Source organism: Sphaerodactylus townsendi, linkage group LG09 (assembly GCF_021028975.2).
Source record: "Sphaerodactylus townsendi isolate TG3544 linkage group LG09, MPM_Stown_v2.3, whole genome shotgun sequence".
Taxonomy (NCBI): domain Eukaryota; kingdom Metazoa; phylum Chordata; class Lepidosauria; order Squamata; family Sphaerodactylidae; genus Sphaerodactylus; species Sphaerodactylus townsendi.
Genome location: NC_059433.1, coordinates 27,314,252 through 27,330,913, shown reverse-complemented (window position 1 = coordinate 27,330,913; position 16,662 = coordinate 27,314,252). Strand labels below are relative to the sequence as shown.

Sequence of the window (16,662 nt, the reverse complement as noted above, 5' to 3'; positions counted from 1 at the left end):
CATATTCTGGTGCAAAAATTAATATAAGACCCTGTCTTATTTTCGGGGAAACAAGTTAACAGTGTGATCTTAAACAAGAGTTATACCCTTCCCAATCAACTGAATATGTAACGAAGGCTGAAGCATTCAGGAATAAACTAAAATTGGTGGACTGCCAGAAGTTAATCCAGAAGTCAACCCAAGATGGAGATTTGGAATACTTTGATAAAGAACAAATTTTTATTCCAGCATAACATTTTTGGACTAGAATTTCACTTCTTCAGACTAATTTGGATAGCCTTCATTATCATTTACATGACTTTCTTTTTTGCAGTAGCCTTTAGAGAGAACTTTGTCCTTTCTTTAACGAGAGTTCTCTTTAGGTTGGAAAGTCCTGATTAGTGTCTTTCCACTTTCAAAATATGCATTCCAATAATGATTACCAGTTATTATAATCAAGCCCACAGGCACATCAAATCAATAGCTCTTAATGCTATAAATTGCCTTAAAATTACAGGATGACATACTTCCGTTCTTTAAGGCACTGACTAGAAAATGTGTTGATTGATACTTTTTTAAAAAAAGCATAATCAAGTTTGAAGATATTTCTTCCAAATTTCAGGCCTCGGTAAAAATTAAATTCATATATTTGAGCACAAGAGTATAATATGCTTTGATGTGGCTTGTACAGTACTTCATTCAGCTCCCAAGTGGTACTCGGGGCCAGCAGGAAGCAAGTTATTTATGGAGCTGAGGTTCCAGATAATTAGACATCTCCTTGAAGGGTCATATGAGAATGCAAAAGAAAAATTCAGCTTTCACTCTGATCCATTTCCCAGTCAAGCTGCAGTGCTCAGATCTGAAACAATTTATAGTCCCACTAAAGTCAATAAGACAAGCAGGATATTGCAGGGACTTACAGGGATCATCCCAGTAACCCTTCCCCACACTATTTATTCTTTCTCTCCTCCTCACAGATCCCCCTTCCTCTCTTTGTTCTTCACACTCACCAACCAACTTTTAAAAATTTCTCGCTCCCCATGTTGCATTTTTATTCATTATTTACTACTTACTGCATTTATACCCTACTGATCTTCCCAATGGGGATCCAAAGAAGTTTACATCATTCTCCTTCCATCCACTTTACTTTCACAACAACTCTATGAGATAGACTGAGCTGAGAGGGAATGACTGGTCCAAGGTCACCCAGCCAACCAAGTTTCCAGAGCAGGGATTTGCCTCTCAGATCCTAGTTCAGGGGTCTGCAACCTGCAGCTCTCCATATGTTCATGGACAACAATTCCCATCAGCCCCTGATAGGATTTGTAGTCCATGAACATCTGGAGAGCCCCAGGTTGCAGACCCCTGTCCTAGTCTGATTCTCCAATGGCCACACCACACTGCCTTTCACTCCTTCCCTCCTCGGGTCAAGTTGCAAAATTTGTATGGTAGCAAGTAGCTCAGAGGAATTATGTGATGGCTACTACCAGGACCAGCCAAGTCGTGCAAGTTTGCTGGGCCCAGGCAAACTGTGTGACAGCAAGTTAACTAGTTACTGCTGCTGGGCCTAGCTCCAATGAGTCTTCCTATAGAGGAGGAGGGAAGAGAGTGGGGTAGACTAGGAAGCCAGAACTGACTTATGGTGTATTTCAGATTTTTCTGAAAACCTGGGGCTTTTTTCAGTTAGTAGAAAAATCTGTTTTGTCTGTTCATGGCACCAGTCTCCCGATTTAAGTATCCACAGGTGGAGCCACTTTGAGAAATAGATGTACTGAGAAGATTTACTTTGATTTGAGTAATTAATTGCTTATTTGAGTCCGTGGGATATATTTTTGAGTGTATACCTTGAGATATTTAAATATGCAATTACAGATCGATACTTCTAACAAAATCAATAAACCCTTTCCTCAGAGTCAAAATCAATCAATTATACTCAGACTATCTTCACAGAATTTTCTGTTAAATTGTGTACGATTTTTGGTTATACTGCTCACAGTTCATCTGCCTTCTACCATCTACTTTTTCCTCTGTATTTCACTTCTGTTGCTTAGCATGAATGTCATCATGCCACAATACATGAGCTGCCCCTTTGAATACAGAAACACAATTCATTGTTGACATGCTCAAAGATCTTCCCCTTTTCAATTTTTCTCAAGCTGAACACATACAGGATTACTAGAACAGTCAATCACAATCCCTTCAATAGATCATGCCCCAAGTGGATGACTGAGACAGTACAATACAAACCAGGTAGAATTGCTACCTAAAAATAAAATGGTGGTCCCCATGCAAATGAAGAATATAGTAAAACAAGTCCATTCACAAATTAGGGGTTTATAAATACTTGAGGGACTCCCCAATTATACAGAAAAAAATGACCATAGATTAATTGAAAGAAGAAGAAAAAGTAACCTGCTAAGGACTCAAAATGCTTCAGCAGAGACGAAATGCTGACAGCAATTAAGAGCCTATTTAACAGGGAGAAATGAGGACCAGCTTGTTTAATTCCTGACAGTTTATACATTCTGTCTCACCAAAAGTTCTAAGTGCAGTCAGTAGTTGTTTGGCAGAGGTGAAAGTAGAGTCTTTCCGCTGTTGAAAATAGTCCTGATTCTCTAGTACAGTGGTGGCGAACCTATGGCACTCCAGATGTTCATGGACTACAATTCCTATCAGCCCCTGCCAGCATGGCCAATTGACCATGCTGGCAGGGGCTGATGGGAATTGTAGTCCATGAACATCTGGAGTACCATAGGTTTGCCACCATGGCTCTAGTAGCTTTTTAAAAAATGGTTTTTAAGCGCAGTCTTCATCAAAAACATCTTTCTGTGGACTATTAAACACGGACCTGTGACAAAATAGCATTGGAGTGCATCGGACAACGATCAGTAAGACTTGCCAGTTTCTATAGTAGTGCCCACCATTTTGAGTCAGCTTTAGTAGGCTCCCAGGGGTCTGCAACCTGCGGCTCTCCAGATGTTCATGGACTACAATTCCCATCAGCCCCTGCCAGCATGGCCAAGTGGGAATTGTAGTCCATGAACATCTGGAGAGCCGCAGGTTGCAGACCCCTGCTCCATACTGTCACAGCCATTTTAAGTCAGCCCCCAGGAGTTCCCTGTGCTTGAAGCTCATCTGAGGGATAATTCCATGGAAAAAGTAGATAAAGTTTGTTTATCCTAGCAATCCCATGCACATGTGGTTTTTTCTTTTTTTAAATTAGCAATATTCAAAGCTTTGCTAGAATAGCAGTCACGTGAAGGACAAGTTAAGAAGGATTGGGTAGACCTAGCATCTGCAGAAGCAAGTCTACCTGCAATTGAAAGCAATGGGTAGACCTGCCCTCTGCTTGGGCCTGAGACCTGTCCGTACTAAATCAATGTTTTCTAGAATATTCTTTGAGCTAATGTACTTTACAGTTTGTTAGAAAAGTGTAACTTTAATGAAGCACAGCAAGCTAATTTTGTGCTTCTGGTGAAATGAAGTATACCCTTAGATACTTTAAGGCAGCAAAACTTTATTAACGTTCTCAGCCTATCCAAACCCAGCACTGCACTAGTGATATCTGTAACTCATTGTTGCTATATCTAGTTCCAACACTCTTTTCAGCAACATTTTTCTTCCTAACAAAATACAGTTGCAAAATGTAGGTCAGAGGATAGCTGGTAAAGAATGGTAGCTGAGGGAAAGTGCCATCAAGTTGCAACTGACTAAGGGTGACTCCATAAAATTTTCAAGGCAAGAGTCATATGGAAGTGGCTTGCCATTTCCTGCCTCTATACGGAAACTCTGGACTTCCTTGGTGGTCTCCCATCTATGTATTCACCAGGGCTGCTTAGTTTCTGAGATCTAATGAGATAGCCTGGGCCATCCAGGTTAGGTCAGGTGAAGGAAAAGATAAGAGTAAATGCCGAATAATGCACTTTCAATCCACTTTCAATGCACTTTGCAGCTGGATTTTACTGTGTGGAATAGCAAAATCCACATGCAAACAATTGTGAAAGTGGATGGAAAGTGCATTATTCTGCATGTGTGGAAGGGACCTTTGTCTCATACCCTCATTGAAAAGTGGAATGATTAAATGACTTATTTGCATCTGAGTAAGTGGACTCTGACTCACAAAAGTTTGTGCTGGAACAAATATGGCCAGTCTTCTGCCACTGGAATTCTGCTTTGTTTTGTGACAATAGACTAACACCGCTACCCCTCCGGAATAACACTTAAGAACTTCTTTTTCCAAAATGAAAATGCTATTCAAACATTCTTCTATCTCCAGGCCAGTTTTGACTGCTTGATCCTTGGGACAGGAGGAGGATAGGCTGGAGGAAAACACAAAGGCCAGCAATTATCAATACTTCAGGAAACCTAAGCTCTTAATGACCAGGATCAGAAAAAGGAGTATGAACAGTGAAAACGAGACAGCTTGAAACAAGCCTAATCTCAAGTCTGTCTGAACCTACAAACACTGCAAAGATTCAGCACCGCCACCAATGTCGCTTCTCCTGAAGGCAAGGGTGGTCCAATTCCAGAGATAGAATTCCATATCCTATAGACGGATGAAATTCCTCACTTGCTGATAACTCTCTCACAAGAGAGTTACCACATCCATTTGCTTGTCAGGCTACCAAAGCTCGATGTAAGGATCAGTTCCATAACACGACAGCAGTAAATGCTGTACGGTACTAAATATATACATGGCCACCTCTTTCCACTTTAAATTAGGATTCATTTAATATTTTCTTCTAGGTAAACCATCTGTTCCCTTCTGTCCGCCGATAACCAATTACCTATTCCACAATGCAAACTAAAAATATTCATGATAAGACCTATATACATTTTTAAGACATTTGGAAAAACTAGATATTAGTTTTTCACGCAGGACTCGGCTATCTTTCAGTTCCCCATATCAGCCAAGCATGCTACTTATCTGGACTGGTGCACACACTGTGGTCTCAGCTGTTCATATCAGTCTTTCTGAGACAGTGATATATAACAGCACGTTTCCGCCATCACTCTCACCATAATGCTGCACAAATTTTTCTCAGACCTAATTATTTTCTTTCCTACTTTCTTCCAGCATGCAGATGTTCCACTTATACAAATACATTCCTCCATTAGTGCTTAAAAAAAAAGCACATTTGAAACTCTCTTATCATTTAATACCGTGTAGTCAGGGAAAGACATTTCGCACATGAAACTCACAAAGATCTGTCAACACCTGTAAAAGAAGTATAGAAATACTGTTAATTTGCACTAGTAAATGTGGTTGCTCCCCGTTGAGATGGCAGCAACCTATTCCAAGCAGTATGCTTACTGACAGCAAAAGTTATCAGTTTATATTTACTGTTTATAATTTTTCCTCCTATGCCATTAAAGGTTTTCTAAATCTATGCAGCAAAAGTTACCTACTGCAGCAATTTATGGTTACAGAAAATGGTTAGAGAATATTTCAGTATACACTGTGGCTATCCAACAGATAAAAACTCAATTGTGTGGGTGGCCATTTTCTCTACGGCATTCCTGCTGCTGCTTATTCCGGGTACTGAGACCTGACTGTGGGAGGGGAATAAAACTGGGTGGAAAGAACACACTTGCCTGAATATGGTGTACGTGAGCAGCCAAGCCAACCTCTTGACCCCACAGGATGGGCTCACAAGTTTGCAAATCTGGCACATGCTCCTGTAGTTTTATCTTTTGATTAAAGTTGTATATAAAACACATTGCACTGTATTTTCGTTATTTAAAATTTTAGCCATTGAATTCCTGCCAATATTCCATCTGTCAAAGAAGGGGCTAATGTTTTGTACTCAGACCACATTGCTTGTAGTAAATAATCACCTGGGCACTAATCGGATGGACTGGGTTCAGCAACAAACCCTGAATGAATAGCTGAAGTACAGTTCTACCCTCAGAAGCCAGAAAAGGGCAGAAAAGAAACCCATCTGTCTTCTTTTATGATCTTTTACAGCAAAACAGCTTCTTGGTGGCTTCCTTGGTTCCAGTGGGCCAAGGGAAGGGAAGGGATTATTCCGCACCATCTTGTAATATAGATTATGCTCTTAGGTGGTTTCACACTTTACCTGGTTCTACTTCTTCATAGGTGTGAAAGATGTTCATGCATAATAGGAAGTGGAATGGAATTTTTTTAAAATATTAAATGCCTATTTAAGCTAGGGTTGGTTTTACACTCAAATAACACACTCCAGCTATGCAAAATTGTGTGCATGTTCCAACATCATGTGTAAAATAAGATATCATTTTCAATTTTCTGCGCAGCCAGTGGCCACAAGTTCTGCTTGAGGAAAACACTCAGGTCCTGGAGAAAAAGATGAAATTTGTCTTGACGGAGCAGTGCTCCTGGTAATCTCCTGAAAAATATTTGTTAACTCCTTCAAGATGGGAGGAATCGTGCCCTTGCTGAAAAAAAATCTGCTGCAATTTGGCAAAACACATTAAAGATGTTTTGTTTGAGAGAGAGCACCCAGAGGACTTGTTTTGAGACATTATTTCTGCTCAACTTTCTGGTTCTGCTGAGGTATTTCTGAACACATAGATATTGTTGTACTAGCAGCAGTATGTGGTGAAGGAAAAATACTGTTGAGACAGGCTGTGACAGGGGGACCAGAAAAATGGGGGTCGGGAAGACGGCTCACATCTTTTTCTAAATGAGTGAAATGCTTTCCTGTCAAGTTTTTAAAATATTGGTCTAGAGGCTCTTTGCTCATCAAAAGGCTTTCTAACAATTAAATAACACAACCTACACAGCATTTCATGTTTGAAATGCCTATACAGACATGTTCATCTCTCAAATTCTTTAACCGCTGTCAGACTGCTTTGTCTTTAACACTGTGTGAAAGAAAACTGTAACGTTTAGAAATACACACACACCCTTCCAATCGAACACACTAATGTGACAGAAGACAGAGAATCTCTTCAGTCTGTGCAAATTGTGTGCTCTCTCAAGGCCAGAGATATAAAAATGAAAGTTCAGATCAAAGCTGGTGACCTTTCAGAAGGTTATTTTGAGTTTTTTCTTAATTTTTTTTTAAATAAAGAAACTCAGTACATGGGTAGTGTGAAGGATTGCTAGTTATTGTTTAAACTTGTTTCAACTGTGCCACTATGCATAGTGGCAGCACACTGCTGAAGAGATAATACTACTGTAAAGTTAGTATCCAGATTTATTGACAGTTCTGAATAGTGTGATCTGTTGGTGCTAGAGGTAGCTACTAGTGGCTTGGGTCCCCCAATGCAACCATTGAGTGCTGGCAGCAGTGTCAAAAAGAGAGTATCTGTTGTAGACTCATTCACTTCTGCAGAAAAAAGGTGTTTTAGGTTTTTCTACTGTTTCTGGATAACACCACCTCGTCCTCTAGAACAGTGGTTCCCAACCTTTTTCACTTGCATACTGCTTGGAAATCCATTTTTATGTACCCCCAAATACTCTGGGATGTACCCCTAGAAGTACGTGTAACCCAGGAGGGGAACCACTGCTTTAGAAAGTAAGAAAAGATCTGCTGCATCAGGCCAGTGGTCTACCCAGTCCAGCATCTTGTCTCACACAGTGGCCAAGCAGTTACCCTGGAGGGCACAGGGGCTGAGGCCTTCCACCCCAACCTTCCTCTCCCAGTGCCCCTGCCTGCCACCCCCACCTGAAAAGAAGGCACTTGAAATAACAATGGACAGTGGACGGGTGGGGTGTTAAAGGAGGAACCCAACAGCAAGCAGGATTGAGGCAACAATCACGCATCCCATGCTCCTTTGGGCTGCAGTGGTGCAAAAACCTGCTTAAAAACATGGATCCTCATGGACACCACAATCACCATCATATCACAGCTTACCCCCGTGGTCACATGTCTGAAGACAACAGTCATGCATTCCACTCTCCATGGCAACAGAGAGGGAAAAACCTGCTTAAAAAAACATGGATCCTCATGGATCCTCATGATTTTTGCACCAAGTCCCCCCCCCAAATCACAGCCCAAGCCCTTACCCACATGTCTGAATGCAACAATCATGCATTCCATGCTCTGTGGTGCCGCAGTGGTGCAAAAAAAGCAGTGGGAAATGTGGGATGGGGTGAGGCTTGCTATTATCCCCAGTTGGTTCTGTGGTAGAAATTTCAATGGGAGGGCTCCCCAGGTCTTGTTCTGGGTTTCCTGCAGGGCTGCTGGTGGGTCTCCTGAAACGAACCAGCCAACTTTGTTGAAGTTTGAGTGGGAGGGGCAAATGGTGAAGGCACCCAATGAAGGTGAAGCTGATGCCCACAGAACGAGTGCCCAGCCATCCAAACTTCAGCAAAGTTGGCTGGTTCCTTTGAGCAGACTCATCAGCAGCCCTGTGAGAAATTTGGTGCCCCTACCCAGAACAAAACCCTCACTAGAGTCCCCAATAAAATCTCCAGTATACAGCTAGTTGGGCAAGCCCCAACATACAGCAAGCCCCATTGAAGTCTGTGATGGGAAAAAACAATTATTTTTTCCCACCATAGAATTTGCTGAAGAGCTGGGAGATTCTCTGCTCTGAAGTGGCTCCATTGCAGTCAGTGGGGGATTTCTGGGAATGTCTGTGGGGTACATATTTTAAAAGTAGAGGCACCAAAAAATTAGGGTATCTTCAGGAGACCTTCCTGATGATACCAGCCAGGTTTGGTTCATGGAGTTATAGGGGTACCCCCTTTGGGGGGTCCTTAACTTTGGACCAATCTTCACCTTAACTTTGAACCAATCTTCACCAAACCTGGGTTATATCATCAGGGAATCTCCTGAATATACCCTGAAAGCTTGGTGCCGCTAGCTTACAAATGCACACCCTACAGGCCAAAAAAGAAAAATGCTAAAAATGCCTAAAAATGCTAACAACCCCAAATTTTTCAGTATACCATTCGAGTATACTGAATCAGGGATTCGGCTAATTCAGCCATACCGATGATTTTACAGCCGAATCAAGTCGAATCCAAAATTTCCTGATTTTTTTTCGATATTGCTCAAGCTTAGTCAACCAAAAGAGGCATAGTTGTCTCCCTACCCCCACCCATCACCTCATAACCACAATGCATTTTCTATAACAGCTTCCACCCTAAAGAACAAGATCCCCAAGAAGATGAGGATGAGGACTACAAGTGTTTAAGAAGTACTGCAAGTCAATTTTATGCTAGTGTTTTTAATGAGGTGTAGGCTGCAGACATTTTTAAAGGATGGGTTTTATGGTATTTAGTATATACATAATGCATGTGAGCGTACATATACAATATATTTTAAATTTGCATTTGTAATTTGCATAGGGCCATAGGGAATGGCAAGGTGTCATATTTTAGTACTTAAATAAATGCACAGTTTTAAAAAGACTATTTCAAGAGGCAGAGATAAACAAAAGGAATAACAAAACATTCAGTTTTTGCCTAGCTACAGCTATCAACCAAGTTGTGTCAGCTTTTCCTGTATTTGAAGGCTGAAATGCTGACGTGGATTGCATTTATGAATGAGTGAGATTTTAATTTTGCCCTCACCTGGGCAGTCTAGGCAAACCACCTCTGAATATGTTTTGCCTTGAAAACTCTATAAAGTCAACATATATCAACTGTGACTTGACAGCAAAAAAAAAAGATTTTAACTTAAACATTCTCTGAATTTGGAGGGAAGGAGGAGCAATAAGAATAAAATGAGTACAAATAAAGTAAAAGCCCATGAGAGAATAGTAATGATCCCTAGTAATTAAGATAATTGTCAAGCACTTTGCTTTGTGTGTCCCCATGTTCTGAAGTGCTTAGCTATATCAGAGGTAAGGTCTTCTCTTTGGTGGGACCTTTATTTTTTGGAAATACTTCTCCACAACTATTCACTTGGTAACTAACATTTGTAGCTTTAAGATTCAGGTTAAAAGTTTTCATTTTTCTCCCTCTTCCTTTTGGTCAGTTTCCCTTTTTATTCCTAGCCTCCACAGTGCCACCCCCTTGTCACATTTTATTCCTTTGACTTGTTACTAGTTGCTGCAGCTAGATTTTAAAATTAGTTTAATTACTGAACACTGTCAACTGTCACGTTGCCTTCCTGCAGGGCTACAGTGCTTACTCACATGCAGCTAGGGTTTTTTTTCCTCAGGTATGACATCAAAACAGACAGAGCCATCTTATTTGCACACAAGTTAGTTGTGTTCAACCATAAATTAATTTGTGTTCATAACATTTTGTGAGGGGGTTATACATTCAGGACCTTCCTTGCAAGTCACAACAGTATTTGTTTATGCTTTTCTTGCGCTTTAATTAAGTACAGCTTTTTATTGTTAGGTTGATGCTACCCTAGTAAGCCCATTTTGTGCAGGATACAGATCAGTGGTGGGGAACCTTTGGCACTCCAGATGTTATGGACTACAATTCCCATCAGCCCCCGCCAGCATGGTCAATGGGCCATGCTGGCAGGGGCTGATGGGAATTGTAGTCCATAACATCTGGAGTGCCAAAGGTTCCCCACCACGGATATAGATGCTTGAATAAACAAATAGGCTGGGAAGAGAAAACACACACACACAATATAAGGGCAATTTGACTACTTGCTTATTTTAAAGAAGACAGAGCCCTACACTCATGTGGAACTGACCAGGACTGGCTCTCATTTATCTTTCTGTCTACACCAAACAGTACTTCAGAGGGCCCTGTAGGCTTTAAAACAGCTTGGAAATGAAGAATGCAAACAGCTGCAAAGGGGAGGGAAAGCTAGAAAAGCAGTGGTGCTCACCAAAAAAACATGTGTAGTCCTTTGGATACTGGCTGCAGTAAAGCAGCATTAAAGTCTGCTTAGAAATAATGCAGTCATTTGGGGCAAAGCGACTGCTTCACTTCGTCACACCCTCTGAAAAGAATACTACATACCAGTTTCTCACAGAAGCTCCTGTTTATTCACAGATTAGCAGTTTAAAAAAAATCTGTATCACCACCTGCAAATTTATTATGAAAAACTATTTGGAGTGGCATAGTGGTTAAGTGCTTGCACTGCCACTGACACAGTCAGGAGTTCGAGCCCCCTGTGGGTCAGATATCCTGGCAGCTGGCTCATGGTCAACTCAGCCATCCATCCATTTCTTGGTCAGTAAATGAGTACCTAGCTCATCGCTAGGGGGTAAAGAATAGCCGGGGAAAGCAATGGCAAACTACCCCACAAAAGAGGCTCGCCTATAAAATCACTGCTCGCAGTGGTACCCCAGGGTCAGACACGACTGAAGGGGAAACTTTTACCTTTTTTTACTTTTGTGCAAAATGTTATTATTAGCAAGGATTAATATACTTTTGCCGTCCAAGACTCCAATAAATCACGGCCACTTTGAAAAGTAACAGTGTCCATACGATTCCCCATTCGGGTTGCCTGCCCTTTTAGACAAAAGCAAACCTTTAGAAGCACACGGCATACAAACTATGGCTTGAGCTACAGGCTCATTCTGCACATGCAGAATAATGCACTTTCAAACTGCTTTCAATGCTCTTTAAAGCTGTGCGGAATGGCTAAATCCACTTGCAAACAGTTGTGAAAGTGGTTTGAAAACGCATTATTTTGCGTGTGTGGAAGGGGCCATAGTTTATGCAGGCTGTCTGGAGTTTCCACAAGCAGTAGAATACCTACCTACCCAACTCCAGCGACAGTCATTTATATTGTGTCCTCATGGGTCAGTGAACCCTCAGGAACATCACAGGAGGTCTAAGTAGGAGGCTGTAGTGTAAGAGGGGAAATCAGCCAAAAACCACTATTTCCCTTTTCCACACACAGAAGTACTTACTGCAAGCAGAAAGGAATCTCCATGTAATATAGGGGTAGTTTGAGTCTGCATGTAAAATTTGTCAACATTATAAAAAAACTGTTATGTCAGGACAACTCTTGCAATGGTTACTATCACATCATCTTATAAAATACTTTTTTCTAGTCTTAGCAGCTGTGTGTTACAGTTGCCTTGGTTTAAAATAGCAGATTTTGCTGTTGTTACAGATAAAGTCAAGTCTCAAATGTTATCAGCCTAGACAGTGTAACTTAAGGAGGTAATTTGGTATGCAAGAGAGTTTTACTATTTCCTGCTTTTTATAGCTCTGTTAGTTGTGGATTTTTATTGTATCTGTGCAAAATGCATTATGACTTGTTATTTCTTTCTCAATTGACCAAATAAGGGCATATTTAATGCATGTTTTAGGAATGTTCAGCTCACTTCAGTTCACAATTGTGAATGAATTTATCTGAATTACATTCTTGCATGCTTGAGCAAACAGGAAGAGAGGCAGCCACATAAGGCTCTTAGGAAGATAGAAATGATGACCTATAATAGGAACTTTCCTGAGCTATTTATCAAACTACAGCTCTAGCAACCTGCTGAACCTAGGTGTATTCCTTTCTCCTCCAAGAGTTTACTCCAGTTTATTTCCTAGGTTGCCAATAGTATGGTGTAGCAAAAACTGGAAATGCAGCAAATATGCTAGGAGAAGGACATACGTATTTTTCCCTGGGATGTCTCCCTTGTGGTCTGTGACAGAAGTTGTATACGTCAGCTCAACCACCCATGGCAGCCCACAGAACTCTTTATCAGTCACATAGACCAACTTCATACCTAGACCTTATAATCAGAAGCACTGAAATATCACACCCCATTGTCAAATTCAGGGCACACTGAAGTCTCTGAGCACATGACTCTGGCCCCTTCCGCACACACAAAATAATGCGTTTTCAAACCACTTTCACAACTGTTTGCAAGTGGATTTTGCCATTCTGCACAGCTTCAAAGAGCACTGAAAGCAGTTTGAAAGTGCATTATTCTGCATGTGCGGAATGAGCCTCTGAGACAGAAGGCCTATTTCTGCAAGTATATTCCCAAACCAGCATTATAGTATGGGGATAGACTTACAACTCCAGTAGTGACTATCAGAAGATAAAAGTATATCAGACGTAGGATGGAAGCTGGTGTGAGGGTGTATTAAGTGCCAACAACCCTTTGAATTAAAGATCTCCAAAATGTCTTATCATTAACAGCCTTGCTCAGGTCTTACAAACAGACAGCGCAGTTCAGATATCCCACGGTGACCAGATGTAGAGCAGCAAAAGCTTCTCATGAGCTTTCTAGAAACATGGGGAGGGAGAAAAAGCAAAAAACCTCCCCCCCGCCCCGAAAATCCTCCATGGGGCCCAATGGACTTATGCCACCCAAAAGCAACTGGCGCAACTGGTTGCAAACCCAGGGTAGAAGCCCGAATAATGTTGGCTCCACCCCCAGGAAAGCCCCGGCCTGCTGACCCCCAAGTTGGTGTCTGTTTCAGATGCCAATACAGCTCCACAGAGGCATGGATGTCCGGGTCCACCTGTCACACAGCTCAGGGGCAGCCAGCCACCAGCACATTTGCTCCATATGCTGGCGGGGATGCCCCTTACATGTCAGAGGGCAATCGCATCAGCAGAGCCCTGCACTACTCCCTGTGGAGTCCCCTCCTTTGTCATCCCCTCCCCTGTCATCCCCTCCTCTGGATTGGGCTGCCCGGTCATAACTTCCTTTATTGAGTCAATCCATCCCAATCCTTCCTTTATTGAGACAATCCATCCCTCTTTTCCGGCTGCCTTCCACTTTTTCTAGCATTATTATCTTTTCCACTGAGTCTTGTTTTCTCATAATGTGACCAAAATATGACAGCCTCTAGTCTAGTCATTTCAGATTCTGGGGAGAGTTTAGACTTGAAGGTAGTAGGTATAGATTAAACAGGTTCTATGAACCTAGTATGTCTTATAGGCCACCAATCCAGGAGTAGTTTTAACAGAATGCCATGTCCTATTTCTGCATAATTCATTTTTTCAGTACAGTCTGTTGAAGGGCCTCCACTTTGTCTGCAGTACTGCCCTCAGCATTCTCCATTTCAAAGAGCAGGCAGGGAAGAGGGGAAATGAGGACAGACACAGACAGAATGAAAACACTGTTGCACAACACCATTTTGGCCTTGTCTTCAGATCAGATTATATGCCCAACACCTCCATGTCAGTCCAAGTGGAAAAAGAAACTACAGGGTGCAACATTTATCCAGCTGCGTGAACTTTGCTGCCCAGATGTTTTCTTCCAACAAAGCAAGATCAACATAGCACTGAATTGCTGTCCTCTGTCACCAGCCAGCTCTGCTTTTTCCAAATTGGCTCCTGGCGTATCTCATGCCTTTGTAATGCCTGCCCTCTCAACACCTGCTTGCCTCTGAAATAGACCCTGCAGTATGAAAGATGTTTGGCAATGACTAACGATTGTCCACTTCAACAAGGCATCCCAACCACAAGCGTTTGATGTTGAATCATCATGAATATAATTTAAGGGAGGGGAAACTCAATCTAATCCTAGAATGAGTCACACATTTGATCTTCCCTGCTACCAGATTAAAGCACTATGGTGTGGAACTAAACTGTGTGGTACTGTATGATTTAAGAGAGTCTGCTTTACACACTATTGTTGTAAAACAGGGGTGTTGAATGCATTAGTAATGAGGAGCAGATATTTCATAAATGTGACTTAGTCAGGCCAGGCCCTGGGAGAAGGGTGGTTGCCTCAGCTGGTCCCAGAATGGCAGTGGGGGATCCTTGGACTGGTGAGTCTGGGATGGCTGCCTTGAGGGGTCTTATGAGGCCCACAAGGCAGTTGAGGCAACTCCCCCCTTGTTCCCAATCTGGCCTGGTCAGCCCAGCAGGCTCACTAGCCCAGATCAGGAGCGGGGGATGGGCAGTTACCTCAGCAGCCTCGTGAGCCTGATAAGCCCCTAAAGGGGTTGGATCCAGCCCCCAGGCCACATGCTTGACACCCCTGTTCCAAAATCTATACAATCACAAATTGTATGTTCAAACACAGGATGATCATTTAGAATGTCCCATATGTTCAGAAGATATTTCACAATGTTTTCATCATTCACTCCACAGTGCACTAGCAGTTGTTCACAACTATCTTTTGGAAAGGTTATCACAAAATAAAAACAATGATACCATAATATCACCGATATTAAAAACAAGCTACAATCAATCAAAAAAAGACCCCAAACAGCTGGTCAAATTATAATAAAAAAAAGAAATTAGGATAGAGTCAAGACTATAAAACATAAATATCATAAACCAGGATTTCTTTCAAGTCCAATACATATGCCAAATATGTCTTCTGCATGCAAAAAATGTTATAATAAGAAAAAAGTTCTAGCCATATTGATGTAAAACTTGCTGCAAAACACAAAAAATTAAACAGCCTAAAATTCACAGAAATTATTTCCTACCTGCAAGATAGTCTAGCCATGGTAATGGATGCATGATCCAGCTGTTAGGCAGTGAAATAAGGTCTCAGTCCAAACCTGTTCAAAGATAGGAACAGAGGTAAATCACATTAAGAAAAATTTAGTGCTATAAAATTAAGGACATAACGTGAAAGGAATGCAGTGAACACCTGCCAAAAATGAATCTATTGAGCACTGTTGAAATGTTTCTATTGCACGCTTCTGGATTCCATCTGTGGCTTGCGGGTTCATTTTATTTCATTAAGTCAAGCCACATTTAATCATCACAGTAGGGTTCATCCTACCAGCTTTTCCATTACTTAGAGGTGGGTCCTTTCGACCACCAAAGAGGATATGCCAGACAACATTGGACCAATGTGAACTGAAACTGAATGGGATGAGAGACTGCAATATGAAAGGGAACAGGACAAGATTTAATGGAAAGGCTAGTTGGGCACAACCAAGTGAGATTATAATGGTTTTAGCTCAGAAAATGTGGTTGGCCACAGATTGCTTCGGTCATGGATGTTTGCTCTGACCCACCAATTCCAAAGCTGGGAGTTAGATCAGCAAAACAAGAAAAAAAACAAAGGACACCACTCTGCCCAACGAATAAACTGCAATTCCATTATGTCTGAAGTAAACATTGCCTGGGAATATAAGCCTTCATAACTTCAATGTGGGTCCTGCATTTCTCCAAGAATAACAACCAATCTTCAGACTACAGAGATAATTTCTCTTGAAGTAAATGGCAGTTTCAGAAGGTGAACTCTACAGTATTATCTACCAAGCTCCCTCTCCACTTCAAACTCCACATCTGCGATCCAGAGGCGTACCTAGGCAAACTGGAGCCCTGGGCAAACCCTGAGTTTGATCCCCCCCATGGGCGGCCATCCTCCCACACAGTGACCGAACAATAATTTTTTCCACCAGGTCGTTTCAAAGTCACCATCACATTATAGAACATCCCCCAACTCACAAATCTGAACACAGCAATGGACCATGCCACACAGCAGAAATAATTTCTGGAAAACATTTTCAGAATACTTTCAAAATGTTTTATTACTGCTATGAAAACATTTTATGGTGTTGTATCCAATCCCCCCAATTGGGGGAAACAGCATCACTTTCAATGTTATTTAAACTGGGGACCCCAGATTCTCCCTTTAAGGTGGATTTAAAAGGAGAATCTGGGCTCCCTAGTTTAAACAAGTGATGCTGGAATCCACCCTCAAACAGCATCATTTTCAATGGTGTTTAAACTAGGGAGCCCAGTTTCTCCTTTTAAATCCACCTTAAAGGGAGAATCTGAAGTCCCTAGTTTAAACAATAGCTGAAAGTGATGCTATTTTGCAAGGTGGATTCTCCCCCATCTCCTAGGAAACTTAAGCATCCCTTTCAATGTTTTGAAACTCAAAGATTCTGTTTCAATG

General features: G+C 41.6%; 1 long non-coding RNA gene across 8 annotated transcripts in view; it reads right to left on the bottom strand.

The window, feature by feature from the left end:
* The window catches only part of LOC125438825, a 326,259-nt gene that overhangs the window by 204,081 nt on the left and 105,516 nt on the right, over positions 1-16,662 (bottom strand). For all 8 annotated transcript variants that reach the window (XR_007245419.1, XR_007245421.1, XR_007245423.1 and 5 more), the window contains one exon: positions 15,233-15,307. This is a non-coding gene — a long non-coding RNA (uncharacterized LOC125438825). The remainder of the gene's footprint in view (positions 1-15,232; positions 15,308-16,662) is intronic.